The sequence below is a fragment of the Notolepis coatsorum genome (assembly GCF_963971535.1).
Source record: "Notolepis coatsorum genome assembly, chromosome: 9".
NCBI lineage: Eukaryota > Metazoa > Chordata > Actinopteri > Aulopiformes > Paralepididae > Notolepis > Notolepis coatsorum.
The window spans coordinates 11,469,355-11,491,680 of record NC_140173.1 but is presented as its reverse complement, the minus strand read 5'-3'; the positions used below and the strand labels follow the sequence as shown (position 1 = coordinate 11,491,680).

The 22,326-nt window shown below is 48.2% G+C and overlaps 1 protein-coding gene across 1 annotated transcript in view; it reads left to right on the top strand.

The window, feature by feature from the left end:
* Positions 1-4,189: 4,189 nt before the first annotated feature.
* slc29a1a (solute carrier family 29 member 1a) overlaps positions 4,190-22,326 on the top strand; it is a 98,495-nt gene continuing 80,358 nt past the window's right edge. Inside the window, exon 1 of the mRNA XM_084321345.1 lies at positions 4,190-4,273. The gene's annotated coding sequence lies outside the window, so the exon portion shown is untranslated. The remainder of the gene's footprint in view (positions 4,274-22,326) is intronic.

Here is a 22,326-nt window from a genome sequence, read left to right as displayed (position 1 = left end):
AATGTTGTTGGAACAGGAAGTACGGAGGCAGGTACGCTTCTGCATGTCGTAGATCTCCACGCCCTCACGGATGGCCCCAATTATTGCTTGCTTGGACGTCTGGAAGGCCTCCTCCAGTTCGGGGGACCATATAGGAACACACAGCGCGGGCTGAGGAACGGCTTGAATGGAGCCATTGTGTCACGCAACTGGGCGTAGTTAGCCACCTGTTCTCTGGTGTACAAGGGAACGGCAGTGCCGCGGGGCGTGCCGGGGGGACCGTACACTGAGGACATGAGCACTGGGCGCCATGGGGGTCACCTGGCTCTATGCAGCCACCGTTGGTCGACCTCGTAGCATTGACGGACAAGGGCTGGTCTGGTGTGTTAGCCGTGTCAGGGCTACGCCTGTCCCTGGGCCCCCCTGCAACGTCATCCGACGGGAAGTTCACGGGCAAGAGGCCGAGGTTGAGCAACGACTCGTAGGAGAGGTACATGGCCCGGACTGAGCTGCTCACGTATACCATGGAACGGCAGGATGTAACACGGCCCCCGCTGCAGGTCGTCGAGAGCCTAGCAAAGGACGCTCCCTCGATGGCTATAGGGGAGCGGTTGGCGGCCGACAGGCTGAGGCTGACAGGTCGCAGGTCGTCCCGCGTGAAACCGCAGGCCAGGAACTCCTCCAGGGACCAAAGTTCCGACTGTGTGCCAGTGTCTGCGACAGCAGATATCCGAGCCCCGTTGGCCGAGCCCCTGTTGCTGGTGCCATCTCTCAGTTTGATTGGCATGTCCACCGAGATGGTGATTAATGCTCAGGGGTGGTCTCTCAGCCTGGCTCGTCTACATTCGCCCTTGGAGAAGATGTGGTGCTCGAGTCTCATAGGTGCAGGCCTGTTGACACAGCCATGCGACGTAGGGATGCGGCGTCGGCGATGGCTCCTGCGACGTTGGCCAGGGCGGGCTCCAGCCTGCACCGATGAGACCTGGGAGATCAGCTCCGACCCCATGGCGGCCTGTTGACCGTCGAATGGCAGCTGTTGACACCTCTGTCACCGGCGGGCCCTGTAGCAGTCGATGCACACCTGGTGAGGCTTAGGATTCCACCCGCGAGGCCCCTCCGTGAAGACATTAATGACGCTTTTACATTCCGGGCACGAGGCTCGTTTAGCCCCATCCGCAGGGCCCGGGGCGGGGCTCGTCTGTGGGGTCGTCTTCAGGCCCCCGGAATGACGACATGGCAGACGGGAGAGCATTACGTCTTTGTTTTCGAGGAGTGCAATTACGTCATTAACTGGCTTAACCAGGACGTCAGGTGTCCCTAGCGTCTCGCGGCGTATGTCCGAGTCATAAATGCCATTGAGCAGAACATCACGGATAATGTGGTCGGTATAGTCCATGTCCCTGCATTATATGCGCATGTCTCTGCTTTACCCCGCACTCTGGCAGCGAATGCGCAGAATGTCTCGTCCCGTTCCTGGCGTAACTGAAGTAGCTCGGTGCGCAGGGCACGTGCAGCGACTGGGACGACAGCTAGAGAACGCATGACGGATTAGGTCTGGCAAGGGTCCGGAAGCGCTGTCGGGGGCGGCTTTCAACAGGCTGTCTCCGAGCACAGGCCCAGCGCACTGAAACAACTTGACAGGGGGCTGGGCAGCCCCTATGCCTGAGCCGGTGCAGAATACGTTCCAACGACGGATGAAGACGTTCCATTCCTCTATTGACATGCCCACATCAACTTTGGGCCGATCGAGTCTCGGGTTGTGAGGGGCCGGGGCCTGGGCTGGCGCGGCCATGACAGACGCTACGTGTTGGTGGGCAAGTCCATGATTAGTCAACAGAGCAATGGCGAGTGCTTCAGACACGTCTCCGGATACGAAAGCGCAGCCAGGGACAGTGCGTCCAACAACGACCATGGTGTCAAGGATGAGGACACCCTGCAATAGAACAAGGACAGCGACATAAGCTGACAAACAGTGATGCATTCTTCATGGGACGGGGTTGCATGCAGTGCAAGTAGGCGTTTTTTTTTTTTTTTTTTATCCACTTTTTCTCCCATTTTTTCTATATTTTTCTCCCATCCCAATTTCGTATCATCCAATTCAACTCTCCCCTGTCACGGACGCTGTTTCTTGCCTCCCACAAGCCGGCTGCAATGTGGACTAAGTCATACATAGCACAAGTCCCCTCCGGTACTCGAGGTAGCAGCAGTCGCATCTTTTCACCTGCGCAGCTCGATCTCTCAGTGGCGAGGAGTAACGCGTGGGAGGCTCACGCTGCCCCCGACACTTCCTGATTCTACTGCGCAGGCGCACCAACCGACCTGTAGGAGTCGCTGTCCACAACGCCCGATCCCCACCCATCAGTTTCCCACCCCCTAATACGGCCAATGTGTATTAGTATGAACGACCAGCTAAACTGAAAGCAATGTGGAGCGCTGGGCTCGAACTGACGAGCCCAGCGTCTCCAGCATTTCATGGCGAGCGCCTTGCCCACTACGCCACGTAGCCGCCCGCCTACTGTTCTTTTTATACATCCTTTCACTGTACTCATTTCTAGTGAAGACGATATTTTGTGACATTTAACGATTCCCAATTTCGCTGGGGACCACATAGAACCCCCTGGAAGACCAATAGGAACCCCCACATTCAGGAACGGGAACCACATTCAAAACCGCTCTTAAAGAGCACCTACTGCAATTCAAAACTGGCCACCGTAATCGTCCAAACCCCCCCCCCCCCCCCCCCCCACCCCCTCCTAATAGACAGTCTCCTCCCCATAATATGTATATATTCTCTGTTAGGATCTATGGGTAACAGACAGTACTGTATATTTGCATATCGTATATGTCACAAATGTAACAGTACTATAAACCTGTATGTCAAGTATGTCCCTATGCCATAAATGTCATGATGTCATGTATGTTGTGTATGTCATCATAAATGTCACTATGAATTGAAAATGGGGGACAAACGTCTTTCTCTGGTCTACATCCCCTTAACAATTGTGTGTATGAATGAATGAATGAATGAATGAATGAATGAATGAATGAATGAATGAATGAATGAATGAAAACTTTATTAACAGATTGCAGAATGGGTACAATACAGTACGGCTCAATACACACAATTGTTAAGGGGATGCAGACCAGAGAAAGACTTTCGTCTTGTTTCCATCAGGGTCCCCCATTTTCAATTCATATAGACATTTATGACATACACAACATACATGACATTTATGGCATAGGGACATACAGGTATTTAGTACTGATACATTTGTGACCTAAACGGTATTCAAATATACAGTACTGTTACCCCTAGATCCTGACAGAGTATATACATATGATGGGGAGGGGACTGTACATTAGGAGGGGGTGGGTGGGTGGGAGAGAAATATACATACGGCGGGGAGGGAATATATATACATGCGGTGGGGAGGAGACTGTCTATTATGAGGGGGGGGGGGGTTGGGCATTTACGGTGGCCAGTTTCGAATTGCAGCCTCCCGTAGGTGCTCTTTGAGAGTGTTTTTGAAAGTGGGTAGTGATTCACATTCCTTTACAGCTTTGGGTAGGGCGTTCCACATTGATGTGGCATAATTGCGAAACGTGTTTAGTCCCTTGTTTGAGCCGAATCTGGGTTTAACATGATTTGTGGAGCTCCCTCTGGTGTTGTGGTCGTGGTATTCACTGACCTTTGGGAAGTATTTTGACATGTACATGGGCACCCCGGTCGTATAGTGTATCTTGTAGACCAGGCCCATTGCAAGTTGCTGTACTCTGTCGTCTACTCTAAGCCATCCTAGGTTGTCAAAGTGGGCAGGGGTGAGGTGGGTTCTAGGAGTAAGGTCAAGCAGTAGTCTGACCAGTTTGTTTTGAGATGTTTGTAATTTTGTTTTTAGCGCCTTTGAGGTGCTTTGGTACCATGAGGTGCAAGCATAGTCGTAGTACCCTTGAATGAGTGCTCCTGCAAGAGTCTTCAGGGTGTTCTTGTTTACCAGTGAGGAGATCCGGTACAAGACAAACGTATTTCTCTGGTCTGCATCCCCTTAACAATTGTGTGTATTGAGCCGTACTGTATTGTACCCATTCTGCGATCTGTTAAATAAAGTTTTCATTCATAAATTTTCATTCACCCCACGAACCATTGGCCAAAAAAAAAAACGCCCACTAATCTACTCCCGACGAGACGCTGCGGGATCTCAGCTCATTCACACACAGCAGCTCTGAGGACGCGGTCGTCACACTCACACCAAGACTCCAACTCTCCGTCTCCGCAGTCCGCACACACCGACTAAAGGTAGGCTGTTTTCTGGAACAACAAGAAACCCCTTGTCTTCAACTTGAACATGTCTGGTTGACCTTTTATAGGAGCTGTTTATATTTATCTTTTTTGTGTGCGGTGGAAGTAAAGTCGGGATCAAGAGAACGTAGTGGATTTTCCCGGGGTGGTGACACACGTTTTATTAACAACCAGCTACAGTAGAACCTGTTGTTTACAGAGTGATTGTCCGGTAAAGAAGGTACTTGTTCCAAACAAACAAAGACTCCACGCGTGTCCGCGCCAACGGTTCCGTCCAGAAGACTAGTCCAAGACCCAAGTTCGGCCACAAGTTCAACAACACTGACCCGTCATCCCGAACTATTACAGTACACCGTCTCGGGGTTTGAACGGTGGAAATGAAAGGTTATTAATCATCAAGGTATTCTTGGCTTTTTGGAGAATTACAACCAGCGGGGAAGAAGGGTCATTGTAAACACAAGATGCGCTTTCCTCAAACTTTAAGTTGTGTTTGATTTGTCACATATTATAATAATGTACATTAGTAGTGAAATGCTTGGTTCTGTACGACCCCCCCCTCCCCTGAGGTTGTCCTGAAGTGGCGTTAAGATATTAGATCTATATATATGTTGTTGACCCTGCTTTACGCACCGCATGACTGTCATCATCAGCACATGGGTCTGATTTATAGCTTTGTGTTTGTAGCTAAAGAAACCGGGCGAATTGGATTTATTAAAACGTAGATGTAGTCATGGGTTTAGCAAATATTACTGCTATATAATAACCAGCCGAGCTCGTTATTAAAAGCGTGATTTTAATTGACCCCATGTGCCCACGGGTCTGATGTCTGGAGGGGGGGGGGACGTGTTTGTGGTTGTTTGTAAACTCATTGCCACTTTACTTTGCACAATAAGTTCCACGGCGGGAGGGTGCTGCTACCAGTCACTGTGCTACTTGCTGTTTGTCAGTTGCCCTAGGTTAGGGTCAGGGGTCATCACTCAGCAGCCCGCTAACGTTATGGTGGTGTGTGTCTCCTTCACATGTGCCTCTTGCGCTATTTGCGTCTCTGTTTGCACCCCCCCCCCCCCACTGGTTGCAGCCAGCTGTTCAGTCAGAGACAAAGAAGCAACCAATCGAACACTTGCTTTGTCTCTGACTGAACAGCTGACCGCCTGCTCCCATGGCTGCAAAATGTAATGTTTGTGTTCATCATATCATTTATACGTCCAGAGCATGACTCGGTTTAATAACCCTTTCACTGCCACACGACAGCGGGTTAACCCTTTACTATCACACAATACTATCACACAACCGACGGTCGCATGGCAGTGAAAGGGTTAACCGGCTGTCGTTTGGCAGTGAAAGGGTTAACCTTCTGTGTATTGTCGCAGTGAAAAGGGTTAACTGTTTTGGTAGCTCGGCAGTGAAAGGGTTAAGGGGGGGGGGTCGCCATCGGTTGTCTGATAGTAAAGGGTTAACCTTCTGTCGTGTGGCAGTGAAAGGGTTAACCGGCTGTCGTGTTGCAGTGAAAGGGTTAATTTTTTTTATTTATTTTTTTAACTTGGGAGTCCGTCTCTTGCCCCCTCTCATCATTGGAAGTGCATCATTCAACCACTTTACCAGATGATTACTAAGCTACTTCCGAGAGGCTGCTGCTGGTGTTGCTTTGTCCTTGAGTGGCGGGAAATGTTTTGAGTGAAAGCCAAGGGGGGGGGCGCTCAATTGTGGGGGACAATGGGGGGGGGGGGGGGGGGGGGGGGGGGGGGGGTTGGGGATCGTTCCTCCTGTCCCCCTCCTCGTTTTCTCACAGATGGGATTTTTCCAGGCCTCTTTTTTTTGGGACACAATTCCCATTTACAGTAGTTTTACAGCAGTTCCCCGCAACCACTGCACAACAGGGCCGCTTCGCAACACTCGACTTCTTGCAACCTTTCCTCTTCCAGTCTGCTTACTACCACGTCGAGACTTCTGTCCAAGGACCTGACTGGGAACTGTTGGGGGAGTGGTCTGTTCTCTTTTCCTCTTTCACACCGCCCCAGACGCAAAGGGCCAGACATCAGCTAGGCGGTTCAGTGTGCAAATATGAGAAGATTAGTCTTGTTTCAGCCAGTGCTTGGGCTTCCAAGCCTTCCTGCCAGTGCGCGTCTGCTTACAGTGTTCCCCTGGTCACTCTCCGATTCCTGTTCAAGGACCTGATTAAACCTGACATGAGAGTAGGCGATGTAGGCTTCACAGCAAGCGAGGACCTGTTGTCATATCTGGTAAAGGTCGATTACTAAAGGCTTACACGAGAGGGAAGGTGTGGCTTTGGCTTATGTATAAATATAATTATTTCCCCTATGAAGCCATATCATACCGACAGGAGTAAAGGATGCTTTGCTGAAGCAACGGCGCTAGGCCTGCCACGATAACAAATTTTGCTGGGCGATTAATTGCCCCCGAAAATATCGCGATAAGCGATATTATTGCGACCGGTTAGAGAATTTTTTTTTGAGAAATTTATTTCCCAAAACTTTTATTTTGAAGCCCACCGCTCCGTCTTTTCCGGTGTTTTAGACTTTTATTTTGAAGCCCACCGACCGGACCGGAAGTATTGTTGTTATTATCCTAGCTTGCTGATGCTGCTGGTGGACTGGGGCCAGCTAACGTTAGCTTGCTGATGCTACTACTACTTCGACATGCTGCTAATGGGCTGGGGCCAGCTAACGTTAGCTTGCTGATGCTGCTGGTAGATCGACATGCTGCTAGTGGACTGGGGCCAGCTAACGTTAGCTTGCTGATGCTGCTGGTAGATCGACATGCTGCTAGTGGACTGGGGCCAGCTAACGTTAGCTTGCTGATGCTACTAGTAGATCGACATGAGCTAATGATAAAACAAATGTTGAGATTGTTGGTGAACAACTAACTTTAAGTTAGTTTTACCGTTAGCTACTAACGTTAAAACGCTAACGTTACACTACAAATAACGCTACTTGGTTAAAAGGAGCAACACTATTGAGAAATGTAGTTAAGCTATGTGGTGTTGCCCCACGGAGCTCCTGTGCTGTGCTCTCTGCTCTGTAGTAAAGCCAGCGGCCCGCCTCCCAACACGGACAGTGACTGACAAGGGGCACTGGTTCCGCCTCATTAAAACAAACGCGCAAATAGCAATTAATCGCGCCTGTCAAAATCATTGCATTAATTTTAATTATCGCAGCAATTAATCGATTTATTGCTTATCGCGGCAGGCCTAAACGGCGCTAAACGCAATGTTTAAAAGAAATCTCTTATGTTACCGTCGGTTGTGTGATAGTAAAGGGTTAACCTTCTTCTGTCGTGTGGCAGTGAAAGGGTTAAAAGGCTCAGTGGTGTTGATCTGGTCCGTGTGTCTCGTGTCAGGGTGCCAGCTGTGTTCATCTAGGTCCACTGGGCCTGCCAGGGTCGCCCCTGAAAGCCCCATGCATCTCAGTCCGTGTGGAATTGATGATGTGAATATGCCGGTGTTTAGTTGTCATCAGCTTCTCCTGTCCACAAGGCCTCTGTCGCGAGAGATGATGAGCGACGGGAAGGTTTCCTGCAAGAGGAGCGTTCTCATCAATAGACTGGTTTATTCAGCCTCCAGTATAGCAGCAGCGCGACGCGAGAGCCCTGCTTGATTGAGCAGAATGAGGAAGCTGCGTGCCAAGGATGGCTACTGTGAGATTGGCTTCCGATAAGAAAACAAGACTATGTGAGAATGCTAAGCAAACGTTTCATGTGACGCCAGAGTTGCTAGCTGTGATCACGCCTACCGTCAACCCTAGACAACACATGGCTTATGATAAAAAAAAAATACAAAGATGATTTGCTTTGGAAGAAAAATAATAAATAAAACAGTCTCTTGTCCAAAGATGAATGGGGGGGAAAGCAAGATGCTTATCAGGTTCAACCCCTTATTGCAATACACTGTTGCAATTAGAGATGTTCCGATACCTAAGCTTTGGGTATCGGCCGATACCGATATTTATCCGATACCAGTGCATAAAAAAAAAAAGTATATAAATTATACTTTTTTTTTTTTTTTTTTTTTTTAGATACTGTTATACTGTTTTTTAGTAATAACTAGAACGTATGGTATTTATTCAACAACAGGTGATTGTATAGATTTGTATTAGTATCATTAATCAATGAGTATGGGCTGCAGCACTGCAGATATACCCTACTCCAATGATCCACACGGACATTAAACGGTGTTGGCTCTGCAGATATACCCTATTCAGTCTGTAAGCTAGTGGCAGATAGAACGTTCATGTTGTGATTTTTGATGCAAAATAAATATTCAACATTCTCTTTTGAAACTCCGCCTCAGACTCTTATCCTTTGGCACTTGCTGTACTTTGCTTGCAGGTCTGCAGCCATTATTGCTGGATTATGAGTAGCACCAACTTTAGACACGGTAATGTTATCAAGCTAAGCTAACTGACCTAGCTCGTCTTCCCGCATTGACATTTGATAACGTTAGTAATAGTCAGCTAACGCTAGTCCGTAGCTACTTAACTTAAATACAATTCACCGTGGGTGCATTATTGTTGATAGACGGTCACGGACAGTGTTAGGTCCTGGAGAAAGGACAGGCGATCATCTGATTTGATGTAACCTTAAAGCGGATGTTGTTCCAACTAGCTATCTTTCCAGCTAATGCTATCATAACACCAGCCAAACACATCCCGATTCCCGTCCGAGCTCCCCGTCACACCGCACAGTCGGGGACAATGGAATTTAAGAAAGTGTATCTGCTGTTAAAATGACACAGCATCACACTTTAAAACATGTTAATTTTATAATCCTCACTCTCCGCAGGACTCGGCAGGAGATAAATGACATCATGAGATCGGAGGCTAGAATTTACGTGTACTCGCCGATACCGATACCAGCATTTTAGGCAGTATCGGCGGCATTTCCGATACTGGTATCGGTATCGGAACAACTCTAGTTGCAATACATTTTTACAAAGTAAAAACGTTGTGCAAATGATAAAGTAGGGGTGTGAGAAAAGAAACCTATTTGAATCCATTCACAACCCCCCCCTTACCATAAAATGCTATTTATTTTTCTTTTAGACCTATTAAACTACTGTCTACCACAGTCAAATGGGAAAAGTAACTCAAAGTGATTTTTTTAATCGAATCGTGACCCAAGAATGGATCAATTTGTGAGATTCCTGAATCGCAGCACCTAGATTACAAACAGGCCAGTGGCAGCGGTGGCCTAGAGGTCAGAGAAGCAGGTTTGTGACCGGAAGGTTGCCGGTTCGATCCCCCAAACCTGCAGGTAAACCTGGGTGGTGAAGTGAATGAATAACTCGATACCGACCTCTGAAATGCCCTTGAGCAAGGCACTTAACCACCAACTGCTGCAGTGGAGTTTCCCAGTGGCCAACCGTGTCAGACTGTGGTTGTACTGGGCAGCTCCTAGTGGTCAACAGTGTCCGACTGTGGTTGTACTGGGCAGCTCCTAGTGGTCAACAGTGTCAGACTGTGGTTGTACAGGGCAGCTCCTAGTGGTCAACAGTGTCAGACTGTGGTTGTACTGGGCAGCTCCTAGTGGTCAACAGTGTCAGACTGGTTGTACTGGGCAGCTCCTAGTGGTCAACAGTGTCAGACTGTGGTTGTACTGGGCAGCTCCTAGTGGCCAACAGTGTCAGACTGTGGTTGTACTGGGCAGCTCCTAGCGGTCAACAGTGTCAGACTGTGGTTGTACTGGGCAGCTCCTAGTGGTCAACAGTGTCAGACTGTGGTTGTACTGGGCAGCTCCTAGTGGCCAACAGTGTAAGACTGTGGTTGTACTGGGCAGCTCCTAGTGGTCAACAGTGTCAAGACTGTGGTTGTACTGGGCAGCTCCTAGTGGCCAACAGTGTCAGACTGTGGTTGTACTGGGCAGCTCCTAGTGGTCAACAGTGTCAGACTGTGGTTGTACTGGGCAGCTCCTAGTGGTCAACAGTGTCAGACTGTGGTTGTACTGGGCAGCTCCTAGTGGTCAACAGTGTCAGACTGTGGTTGTACTGGGCAGCTCCTAGTGGTCAACAGTGTCGGACTGTGGTTGTACTGGGCAGCTCCTAGTGGTCAACAGTGTCAGGCTGTGGTTGTACTGGGCAGCTCCTAGTGGTCAACAGTGTCAAGACTGTGGTTGTACTGGGCAGCTCCTAGTGGTCAACAGTGTCAGACTGTGGTTGTACTGGGCAGCTCCTAGTGGTCAACAGTGTCAGACTGTGGTTGAACTGGGCAGCTGCTAGTGGTCAACAGTGTCAGACTGTGGTTGTACTGGGCAGCTCCTAGCGGTCAACAGTGTCAGACTGTGGTTGTACTGGGCAGCTCCTAGTGGTCAACAGTGTCACACTGTGGTTGTACTGGGCAGCTCCTAGTGGTCAACAGTGTCACACTGTGGTTGTACTGGGCAGCTCCTAGTGGTCAACAGTGTCAGACTGTGGTTGTACTGGGCAGCTCCTAGTGGTCAACAGTGCCAGACTGTGGTTGTACTGGGCAGCTCCTAGTGGTCAACAGTGCCAGACTGTGGTTGTACTGGGCAGCTCCTAGTGGTCAACAGTGTCAGACTGTGGTTGTACTGGGCAGCTCCTAGTGGTCAACAGTGTCAGACTGTGGTTGTACTGGGCAGCTCCTAGCGGTCAACAGTGTCAGACTGTGGTTGTACAGGGCAGCTCCTAGTGGTCATGGCCAACGGTGTCAGACTGTGGTTGTACTGGGCAGCTCCTAGCGGTCAACAGTGTCAGACTGTGGTTGTACAGGGCAGCTCCTAGTGGTCATGGCCAACGGTGTCAGACTGTGGTTGTACAGGGCAGCTCCTAGTGGTCAACAGTGTCAGACTGTGGTTGTACTGGGCAGCTCCTAGCGGTCAACAGTGTCAGACTGTGGTTGTACAGGGCAGCTCCTAGTGGTCAACAGTGTCAGACTGTGGTTGTACAGGGCAGCTCCTAGTGGTCATGGCCAACGGTGTCAGACTGTGGTTGTACTGGGCAGCTCCTAGTGGTCAACAGTGTCGGACTGTGGTTATACTGGGCAGCTCCTAGTGGTCAACAGTGTCAGACTGTGGTTGTACTGGGCAGCTCCTAGTGGTCAACAGTGTCAGACTGTGGTTGTACTGGGCAGCTCCTAGCGGTCAACAGTGTCAGACTGTGGTTGTACTGGGCAGCTCCTAGTGGCCAACGGTGTCAGACTGTGGTTGTACTGGGCAGCTCCTAGTGGTCAACAGTGTCAGACTGTGGTTGTACTGGGCAGCTTCTAGCGGTCAACAGTGTCAGACTGTGGTTGTACAGGGCAGCTCCTAGTGGTCATGGCCAACGGTGTCAGACTGTGGTTGTACTGGGCAGCTCCTAGCGGTCAACAGTGTCAGACTGTGGTTGTACAGGGCAGCTCCTAGTGGTCATGGCCAACGGTGTCAGACTGTGGTTGTACTGGGCAGCTCCTAGCGGTCAACAGTGTCAGACTGTGGTTGTACAGGGCAGCTCCTAGTGGTCATGGCCAACGGTGTCAGACTGTGGTTGTACAGGGCAGCTCCTAGTGGTCAACAGTGTCAGACTGTGGTTGTACTGGGCAGCTCCTAGCGGTCAACAGTGTCAGACTGTGGTTGTACAGGGCAGCTCCTAGTGGTCAACAGTGTCAGACTGTGGTTGTACAGGGCAGCTCCTAGTGGTCATGGCCAACGGTGTCAGACTGTGGTTGTACTGGGCAGCTCCTAGTGGTCAACAGTGTCTGACTGTGGTTATACTGGGCAGCTCCTAGTGGTCAACAGTGTCAGACTGTGGTTGTACTGGGCAGCTCCTAGTGGTCAACAGTGTCAGACTGTGGTTGTACTGGGCAGCTCCTAGTGGTCAACAGTGTCAGACTGTGGTTGTACTGGGCTGCTCCTAGTGGTCAACAGTGTCAGACTGTGGTTGTACTGGGCAGCTCCTAGTGGTCAACAGTGTCAGACTGTGGTTGTACTGGGCAGCTCCTAGTGGTCAACAGTGTCAGACTGTGGTTGTACTGGGCAGCTCCTAGTGGTCAACAGTGTCAGACTGGTTGTACTGGGCAGCTCCTAGTGGTCAACAGTGTCAGACTGGTTGTACTGGGCAGCTCCTAGTGGTCAACAGTGTCAGACTGTGGTTGTACTGGGCAGCTCCTAGTGGTCAACAGTGTCAGACTGTGGTTGTACTGGGCAGCTCCTAGTGGTCAACAGTGTCAGACTGTGGTTGTACTGGGCAGCTCCTAGTGGTCAACAGTGCCAGACTGTGGTTGTACTGGGCAGCTCCTAGTGGTCAACAGTGTCAGACTGTGGTTGTACTGGGCAGCTCCTAGTGGTCAACAGTGCCAGACTGTGGTTGTACTGGGCAGCTCCTAGTGGTCAACAGTGTCAGACTGTGGTTGTACTGGGCAGCTCCTAGTGGTCAACAGTGTCAGACTGTGGTTGTACTGGGCAGCTCCTAGCGGTCAACAGTGTCAGACTGTGGTTGTACAGGGCAGCTCCTAGTGGTCATGGCCAACGGTGTCAGACTGTGGTTGTACTGGGCAGCTCCTAGCGGTCAACAGTGTCAGACTGTGGTTGTACAGGGCAGCTCCTAGTGGTCATGGCCAACGGTGTCAGACTGTGGTTGTACTGGGCAGCTCCTAGCGGTCAACAGTGTCAGACTGTGGTTGTACAGGGCAGCTCCTAGTGGTCATGGCCAACGGTGTCAGACTGTGGTTGTACAGGGCAGCTCCTAGTGGTCAACAGTGTCAGACTGTGGTTGTACTGGGCAGCTCCTAGCGGTCAACAGTGTCAGACTGTGGTTGTACAGGGCAGCTCCTAGTGGTCAACAGTGTCGGACTGTGGTTGTACTGGGCAGCTCCTAGTGGTCATGGCCAACGGTGTCAGACTGTGGTTGTACTGGGCAGCTCCTAGTGGTCAACAGTGTCGGACTGTGGTTATACTGGGCAGCTCCTAGTGGTCAACAGTGTCAGACTGTGGTTGTACTGGGCAGCTCCTAGTGGTCAACAGTGTCAGACTGTGGTTGTACTGGGCAGCTCCTAGTGGTCAACAGTGTCAGACTGTGGTTGTACTGGGCTGCTCCTAGTGGTCAACAGTGTCAGACTGTGGTTGTACTGGGCAGCTCCTAGTGGTCAACAGTGTCAGACTGTGGTTGTACTGGGCAGCTCCTAGTGGTCAACAGTGTCAGACTGTGGTTGTACTGGGCAGCTCCTAGTGGTCAACAGTGTCAGACTGGTTGTACTGGGCAGCTCCTAGTGGTCAACAGTGTCAGACTGGTTGTACTGGGCAGCTCCTAGTGGTCAACAGTGTCAGACTGTGGTTGTACTGGGCAGCTCCTAGTGGTCAACAGTGTCAGACTGTGGTTGTACTGGGCAGCTCCTAGTGGCCAACAGTGTAAGACTGTGGTTGTACTGGGCAGCTCCTAGTGGTCAACAGTGTCAGACTGTGGTTGTACTGGGCAGCTCCTAGTGGTCAACAGTGTCAGACTGTGGTTGTACTGGGCAGCTCCTAGTGGTCAACAGTGTCAGACTGTGGTTGTACTGGGCAGCTCCTAGTGGTCAACAGTGTCAGACTGTGGTTGTACTGGGCAGCTCCTAGTGGTCAACAGTGTCAGACTGGGGTTGTACTGGGCAGCTCCCAGGTGTGAATGGAACTGTGTGAATGTGAAGCAGGGCGTTGATGAAAAATAGCATTCATGCTCGGGGAACACCTACCCTGGAGGTAGTTAAAGGATAAGAGTTTCAGTCATGGGGGCTTGCCTTACGTTACGTACAAGGGTTTTGTTTTAGGATCCTAAGGGCAAAAGGGCAAACTACACACTACATCCTTTTGTTTACCCCCCCCAAACCATGTTTTGTTTGTCGTAACTAGGGCTGTCACTAGTTACTTAGTTATCGTCTTGTCGATTAATCTAAACCATTAATTTAAAATGCATATAATGTAAGGAAGAGCCCAGGCCTGGATAATATCAGCTGCTCTGTGCTTAAGATGTATGCAGAGTAGCTGAGTGGCATATTCCACTATATATTTTTTACAGTCTCTTAAACTACAAAAGGTTCCCATGAGCTGGAAATGGCCCACACTAGTCCTAGTAGATCAGGTCAATACTCAAAACTAAAGGTATTAAACTACTTCAGGCCAGTCGCTCTCACCGTAGTTATGGAAACCTTGATGTTTTACGAACAACCTAGAGTAGCCCCTCTGCAGTTTACCTATAGAGGTTTGGAGGACGCCACTTTGTCCTTGTTAAACCTTTGGTTTGTCCTCTGTATTTAACACTTGCTTGCAGAGAAACCCATTTCCCTTTTTTCAACTTGATTTTTTTGATATGGTTTGGATAAGGGTCTTTATAACTGTTTTAGGGTCAATGAGTGCTGCTTACTCTAAACAGCTGTCCTCTTCTTCTGGTTCCCTTCAAGGTTGTCATTTGTCTCCTTCTTTTCATTATGTTTTTTTATACAGAAAAAAAAAGTCAATGGGGACGTCTATGTAGGCGTTGTAAGATAAGATAAGATATTCCTTTATTGATCCCCTTGGGGAAATTCAGGCATCACAGCAGCCTGGGGGGGAGGGGAGGTACAGCTAGTAAAAACAAGCAGTGTAAACAATATAACATTAATATAACTAACTAACTAACTGAAGTATACAGTATTCACATAAGGTGCAGTATGCATAAGGACGGTAGTATTATTGTCCTTTTTTAGGTTCCTAGTAGTTGTAGTTGTATGTCTGGCAGCAGTCCCTGCCCACTGTTGTGGAGCCTGATGGCCGCTGGTAAGATAACCTCTGACCTTCTCATCAGTATATGATCTGTATAACAATGTCTCTTCTTTTGACGTTACAAGCTTCCTCTTTCCATTTGGGAGTGAGCTGAGCACACGATCTAAACCTGAGATAAGCATGTGTTGACCCTCTGCACCCCAGATGGGACAGACGCACAATTCGCCCCAAAGGTCTTCAGTAGATTTCCGTTGCTCTCTTAACACTAGAGCTGTCAATCTTCACTGGCCTCACGATTTAAATTCGATTACGATGCATTTCGATAATATATTACATCCTCAATTTTATAATCTATATATCACTGCACATGGCTACTTTTTCATCAATTAATACAAGCAGTCGGATAAATTAACTCTTTTATTTAGAAAGTTCTTAAATCGGTGTCAAAATAAATGTCTTTACTAATGTTGCACGATACACCGATCCTAGAAAAGTATCTTGATACCCAGCTGTTAAACGGTTCAATACTCATTTTATTAGTATCAGTACTTTTAGAACAATACCCTGATGCTGTATTTTCTATGAGTTGAGTGGATGCATTACCGGACTAGCTTTGCGTAGTGGCAACAGTGTCAGCTGAACACACCAAGAAGGGAAAATAGTCATATCACTGAATGACTTATTTTCATATACAAAGTTTCTGAATGGACGTTTCCCAGCAGAACACAAGTTACACTGGTTGCGCTATGCATGCTTAGCTTTAGCTTGCTAACGTTCGATAGCAGGAGCTGCTGTCTGCCAACGAATAAGTTGTTTCAACGGCAACAAATGTATTCACAAAATGGATTACCATCCAAACGTTATTGAAGACTCCTGTCACCAGTAATTACTACCAGTAATTACTACAGTCTAACTTTTCCTAACCAATGTGACTACAGCAATATGCGCAAATGTGCCTGTTTAATTTTTTTTTTATATACACATAGTTAGTAGGCTATAATCGATTATGTTCTGTCACTGCATCGATGCAGAATCGTTCGCATCGCGATGCATCCTAGAATCGAGAAATGTCCACACCAAAGTTACACATGGATCCATTTCACAGCTTATCACATGTCCCTAAACTACTCATCCTTCATCAGGACATTAGGTTATGAGTCACACTTACTTCTAAATGTTGGTCACGATGAAATGCTTTCCGTCCAGCCCATCACATCGTCCAGGCCTCTGGAAGGAGGCTCGAGTCCACACTATAAAAGACTCTCACTCGCCACAAGAATAGCTGCTCCCCACATGCAACAAAGCTGCTGGTTAATCACTACTGCATTGCACCATAGCTATGCACTCAACACTGCCCAAGTTTCAACACTTTGATGAACATTGTTAGAGCTGCACCCTTCCTGTTGACCTGTCGAACAGAACTTGTAAGTCGCTTTGCATAAAAGCGTCAGCTAAATGACAATGTAAAATAGCGCCTTCCTGCTGCCATCATATCACTACAGCTCACTGTTATCTATACATCCATTTATTTTGATCAAACAAATGGCAGTGCAATGACTGTTCTCCGTTTCTGATCTTGTTTCATATACATACCGTTTAAAAAAAAAATTATTGGCTTACATTGTGTTTTATTATTTTGGTCTTTAAATGTAAATGGCAGTTGTTTTTAATGCAACCACCAAGCTAAATTCCTTGTGTGCAAATATACAGTACTTGGCCAATTAAAGTGTTTTGATTCTGAACATCATTTACATTTACATTTAGTCATTTAGCTGACGCTTTTATCCAAAGCGACTTACAAGTTCTGTACGACAAGCCATCAGGAAGGGCACAACTCTATCAGCTGAGTAACAATGTTCATCAAAGTGTTGAGTGCTACAGTGTAGGTTAGTTTATTAGGACAAGTGCATGATGACAGTAAGGTTAGTTAGGGTTAGATTTTTTTTTTTTTTTTTTTTTTTTTAAATTCAGATAATGGTTGAAGTGCGTCTTTAGTCGACGGCGAAAGATTGGACGTGTTTCGGCTGTCCTAACTGGGGTGGGTAGTTCATTCCACCATTGTGGGGCAAGGACTGAGAATAGGCGACTTCTCTTTGATGACCCTCCCGGAGCTTGGATAGGAGTAGGTCTGAGGCGGCCAGAAGAAGCAGAGCGTAGGGGTCTTGAGGGTGTGTAGTTAGAGACCATTGACCGGAGGTAGGCGGGAGCAGTTCCCTTTGCCGCACGGTATGCTAGGTCGAGGGCCTTGAAGCGGATTCGTGCAGCAATGGGGAGCCAGTGCAGGTCCCTAAGAAGTGGGGTGACATGGGCCGACTTCGGTAGGTTTGAGATCAGGCGGGCCGCTGCGTTCTGAATGAGTTGAAGAGGCTTAGTGGCAGTGGCCGGGAGGCCAGCGAGCAGTGCGTTGCAGTAGTCGAGGCGGGAGATGACTGTTGATTGGACGAGGAGTTGGGTGGATTCTTTTGTCAGGAAGGGGCGGATCCTTCTGACGTTGCTCAGGAGGAATCTGCAGGTTCTGGTTGTCGCTGCGATGTGAGCAGAGAAGTTCAACTGGTCGTCGAGGACAACACCAAGGTTCTTGGCGGTCGGGGACGCGGTCACAGCTGCATTCTCGACTGTGATGGAAAGGTCGGTCAGGGGGGAGGATTTGGCCGGCAGGTGGAGCAATTCTGTTTTGCTTAGGTTCAGTTTGAGGTGGTTGGTCGTCATCCAGGCGGAGATGTCGGACAGACAGGCCGAGATCCGCTCAGAGACGTGGATATCTGAGGGAGGGAAGGAGAGGAAGAGTTGAGTATCGTCGGCATAACAGTGGTAGGAGAAGCCATGAGACGTGATAATGTTACCCAGTGATTTAGTGTAGAGGGAGAAGAGAAGGGGTCCTAAAACCGAGCCCTGGGGGACACCCGTCCGCAGGGGGCGGGTGGCCGACAGGGTCCCTCTCCATGACACTTGGTAGGAGCGGTCATTGAGGTATGATGACAACCATGTCAGCGCAGAGCCAGCCACTCCCATTCCTGCGAGGGCCGCGAGGAGGATCTGGTGGTTGACTGTGTCGAAGGCTGCAGATAGATCTAGGAGAATCAGGACAGAGGAGAGGCCTTTCGCTTTTGCTAAGTGAAGTGCCTCTGTGACCGCAATGAGGGCTGTCTCTGTGGAGTGACCAGTTCTGAAGCCTGACTGATTAGGGTCTAGGAGGTCATTCTGTAAGAGATAAGCAGTAAGTTGGTTGGATACAGCACGTTCAAGTGTTTTAGAAAGGAAGGAGAGAAGAGAGACAGGACGGTAGTTGCCTATGACGGTAGGGTTCAGGGATGGTTTTTTTATGAGGGGCGTGACTCTGGCTTGTTTTAGGGAGGTGGGGACCACCCCCGAGTTGAGTGAGGAGTTGATGGTTGCAGTTAGGAATGGGAGGATGTCTGGTGCTATGGTCTGGAGGAGTGGGGAAGGTAGCCGGTCCAGCTGGCATGTAGTCGGACGGTTCGACGTTACCAGTGTCAGGGTCTCGGCTTCTGTAATGGGAGAGAAAGATGACAGAGTGAAGGAAGAGGTTCTCGATTCAGCATTTGGAATGGGTGGGGGTTGGGAGAAGGAGCTGCGGATGTTCTCCACTTTTTCCTCAAAGAAGATCGCAAAGTCTTCGGCAGAGAAAGATGATGGAGGGGGGGGGTGGGGGGGGAGTGAGGAGGGAGGACATGGTAGCATGCAGTTTGCGAAGATTCTTGGCAGAGGCCTCGATCCTATGGTGAAAGAAAGAAGCTTTGGCATTAGTAATGGTTTTGGAGAATGTTAACAAGAGGTTGTGATATGTGTCGATGTCAGCAGTGAGGCGTGACTTTCTATACTTCCTTTCAGCTGCTCTCAGGACCTGTCTTTGTTCTCTCACTGGATCTGTCAGCCATGGACTGGGCGGGGAACGGCGGGCAGGTTTCTCAACGAGGGGACAGAGCTTGTCAAAGGAGGTTGCAAGGGCTGAGAGGAGGGTGGAGGTTGCCATCTCTGTGGAGAGAGCAGAGAAGGTGTCACTCAAAGGTAGAGCGGACAGTATGTCAGAGGAGAGGGTGGAGGGGGATAGGGAGGCCAGGTTGCGTCTGAGTGAGACGGTTTGAGTTGGGGTGAAGACCTTTCGGTTAAGCATGAGAGTTAGTGAGAAGGATATGAAGGAATGGTCAGATACATGTAGGGGAGTTACCGTGGTGTTAATGATGCTGGAGTTACGGGAAAATATGAGATCCAAGGAGTTGCCTGCTTTGTGGGTGGGAGGCATGGCAGTGGGAGTCAGGTCAAATGATTGTAGGAGGGAGACTACTATGACTGACTGAGATGAGTCAGGCAGGTTGAAGTCGCCCAATAGAAGGAGAGGGGTAACATCTTCCGGTAAGGAGCTTAGAAGCATGTCCAGCTTATCTGTGAAGTGATCGAGCGGACCTGGAGGGCGGTAGAGTGTAACAATGGTGAGATTGAACATAATGGAACATAATTGAACATAATAGGAGGGTTAAAACCGTCTCCCTCTGACCTCTGCTTGGCACCAGGTTTGTCCTCCTGGGGGCCTCCAGGAGTTTGAAGGCGATCTGAAAGATGGTTAGCAAATGATCCAATTCCTTGTGCTGTCCAGAGGAGTAAAAGACCCTATAATAATCTCCCATTCCTCAGTAGAATTTTTGAAAAGCTAAGTTTACAAACACTATTACTTGACCACTAATAATTTAGTACTAGTTAGTTAGTGGGGGAAAATAACCTACTGTAATAAACTCTGTCCTCATTTCAATTCTATTACCATCTGGATTAACGGTTGGTAATGTAGTGCAAATCTCTAATAAATAGATAAAATATGATGTGTTAAAAATGTTGTGGATGTGTGTGCAATGAATGTAGATGGATAGGTTGATGTTAGTCATTGATCATCCTGATGGCCTGGGCTGGGGATAGAAGCTCCTTCTGAGTCTCTCTGTACCGGCCATGAGACTCCGGTAGCGCTTGCCTGACCGCAGCAGTTCAAAGAGGCGTTGTTTGGGTGGCTAGAGTCTTTGATTATTCTCTTCGCCTTGGCCCTGCAACACCTGGGGTAGGGCTGGGCGATATGACGATATTATATAAATATCGGGTACAGTTCATTAACAATACACTTTTTCAACGTATCGTGGATATCGTGATGTTTTGCCCAATAGGATTGTGTCGCGTCAATCTGGTCCACACGTTACTCGTTCATATCTCAGCCCGTGTTGAGATATGCCCATTCCGCGGTCTGTTAATAAAGTTTTCAATCAGACAGATGTATGGAAAGGCTTTTATTATAACATTCGTTGAGGTAAAATCATTATGGCTCATTTAGTCATCCTGTGGTGCACTGGTCTCCTACTAGTCGGTCGCGGGGAGCTAATGTAAGTAGCTTTGTTGATGTCAGCACACGGGGCATTCAGGAAGTCAAAAACTAATAGAGCTTGCCGATTGGTGCTAAGAACAGCAGGGCGGGTGCAAGCGGTGTGACGTAATTGGCAGACTCGACTGTCAATCAAAATTATTCTGTTGTCCGTCAGAATGAATGAAAACGTTATTAACATATTGCAGAATGGGTACAATACAGTACAGGAGGATGAAGACCAGAAAAAGACTTTCGGCTTTTTTACATAAGGGTCCTCCATTTTCAATTCATCAAAACATTTAGAGACATACAAATATATAGTAGTTTCATAAAAATGCTAAAATGCTATTTATTGATTGATTGATTGATTTAAAACTTTATTAACATATTGCAGAATGGGTACAGTACAGCTCAATACATACAATTGTTAAGGGGATGCAGACCAGAGAAAGACTTTTGTCTTGTTTACATCAGGGTCCCCCATTTTCAATTAATCATATTTCATATCTAAATCATATAATATCTCATTGCTAAATATATGCAATATATTATAATCTAATAATCCAATAATCTAAATCTAATATATAATATAAAAATGCTAAATGCATGGGTATTTTATTTTGTCTTTAATGTTGGCTTGCAAACTCAAATACTGTCTTGGTAAGCCTCATAATGAATCGTTTGGGGTAAAAAAGAAAAACATCGTGATGTGTATCGTGTATCGCCGAAAGGTCAGAAAATATCGTGATATCATATTTAGGCCATATCGCCCAGCCCTAGCCTGGGGTGTAAATGTCCTGGAGAGTCGACGGAAGCCAACCTCCAAAATTGTGCGTTTGGCTGCAGATCGGGCCACTCTCTGCAGTCTGGAAGTAGCGCTGTGATACGATCAGTGCATGATCTGTCCCTGAATATTTTACGAGTCATACTGTACTGTTATTGTGCTTCACGTTTTAAAGTTTGTTGTCAAATTGGCACTCTAAAGTCTCGAGTGACCTTGGTGATGTTATTGACATACAGTCAGTCTATTCTTGGACCTCGGGGGTATTGTTTTGAAATCCTCATCCACCCTCTTTAACTGGCCAGCCCACGACCCCACTCCCTGGAAGAGGAGCAGGGAGAAGAAGCATTGTAAATCTTAACGCACTGTGGCATGCCGTATCTGACATGCTCAGTAAGAGTTGTTTGTGTGTTGTTCAAGGGAAAACGGTGACGTAGAAAAACACGATTTGCGATATGAATAACCTGTGTGCATTTAAATTTGATATGCACCAGCCTACATGCTTGAAAAAGGATATATACATATTGTGTTTCTGAAGCTTGTGTGTATATGTTACTACAGACGCTGACCTTAAGCCCCCTGCTTGGCTCTCTACTGCAAGAACTTGTACAAGTTGACCACTATGGCAAGAGACCCATGTGTCTCAGTTCTTGTGCTCTTCTTGATTCATCTGTGGAATGGATCCATAAACTGGCTCGTATCATCTTATTGGGTGGGTAGTGTGTAAAGGTCTAAGCATGCCTACCACCGCGCAGTCCCGGGTTAAATTCCCAGCAGCGGTACCTCAGTCCGGCTTGGTTATCGGTACCTCTGGCTTGGGCAGCTCCACATGTATCGGAGGAGGCGTATGGTAGTCTACACCCTCCCCAGACCGACGGTAGAATAGTGAATTGCCATAATGACAAAATTGGGGGGGGGGGGGGGGGGGGGTGGGAGAAAAGATTAAAGGGCAATAAAAAAACAACAGTTCAGCGCCTCACCCTGTACTGCTCATCACACTGAAGGGACCAACTTGAATTATGCAGGTGGTTAGTCGGAATGAAAACATGGTCCATAAAACAAGGCTTTAATTTCACGCCTGCCAGCTGGTGTCCTTCCTCATGACTATTGTAGCGCCGCGCTTGTCAAGCGCTGATGATGTGAATCATTGCAGTGTGTCTTGTGTGCTTGGAGGTCGGGGAGGTGGACTCACAAAATCACCTTTTACCAGCAGAAAAGGATGTTTTTAAA